The sequence below is a fragment of the Mytilus galloprovincialis genome, chromosome 12 (genome assembly GCF_965363235.1).
Source record: "Mytilus galloprovincialis chromosome 12, xbMytGall1.hap1.1, whole genome shotgun sequence".
Taxonomy (NCBI): Eukaryota; Metazoa; Mollusca; class Bivalvia; order Mytilida; family Mytilidae; genus Mytilus; species Mytilus galloprovincialis.
The window spans coordinates 66,680,998-66,682,227 of NC_134849.1; positions in this window are offsets into that span (position 1 = coordinate 66,680,998).

Genomic DNA, 1,230 nt, shown 5'->3' on the forward strand with positions numbered 1-1,230 from the left:
ATTGAAGTAAAAAAATATTTTGTTTGAGGTATTTACGGTAGTTTAAACAGGTCTCATTAAAAAGTATCTTGCATGGTGAATTGTTTAAACAGGGTCCCAGATAGCTTCAACTGGATGAAAAAGTTGTGTAATTTTAGAACTTATCCGGAATGGAATAAATAGCGATAAGGTGTATTTTCAATACTTTGACTTTATCGTAGTGGTCTTTTTTAAACAAATGTGGACAAATCATACCTCCCAAATAAAAACATGCACTGCAAATGCATTAATGAATAGATTAATTCGAAATACATTGAAAGGAAATATTTTTTTTTGAATTTAAAAAAAATAAAATGGCCCTATTTTAGAAAAAAAAATAATAAAAGGAATACATTTTATTCCTATATTTAAACGCTGAACTAATTCAAATTTCTATTCGAAATATAACTGAGCCAGAGGGCACATTATAACATTTTTGAACAGGTCCTATATCTTCAGTCTTTCCTCTGTACCTTTGAGCAATTCTTTTCGAAAATCATTGTTAAATATCATTGGAATTTTCAAATATGTAATTATTGACCAAAATAATCAAACCAATTTCCCCCATTTTCATCAAAGACAATCGGCAGATGCTGAATTCCCAAGTCACTGTCAAGCAAATCATCTAATTTGAAAATTTAATCAGAATGAATAATATCTGTAAATGTATAAATTTTCTAAGTAATAATTCGTAATATTTAAAAATACCAATATTTCCTGAAGCTTTATTCGTCTAAACCTTCATGATATCTTGATATTATAGTCCGTTTATGTTGAGTGTTAAATCATTTCAAGATTAACATATTTAATGTATTGTCAATTTTTCTACGGACTATATATGTGTAGTTTAAACAACATAAATTCAGATAAATAATTACAAAACGATATAATACAAATAAAATACAAATATTAAGGACTCAGAAACAAGCCAATCTGATTTTACAAATCTTTCTCCTTTTACACAAATAATACACGATATTATTTGTGTATCTCTTTCAAAACCTTATAACAATAAAGACCGAAAAGCAAAAGCAACAAATCAAGGCCAAAATATATCATAAGTCTATAGTTTGATATATACCGTTTAGTTCTGCGATATATATATATACCGGTATATAGTCGATATTTGTTTAAAACTTTAACCAGACAGGTTGTACCTAGTACCTTCATAGAGGTAAATTTAAGTGTGGTCGTCTCTTCGAACACACAGAA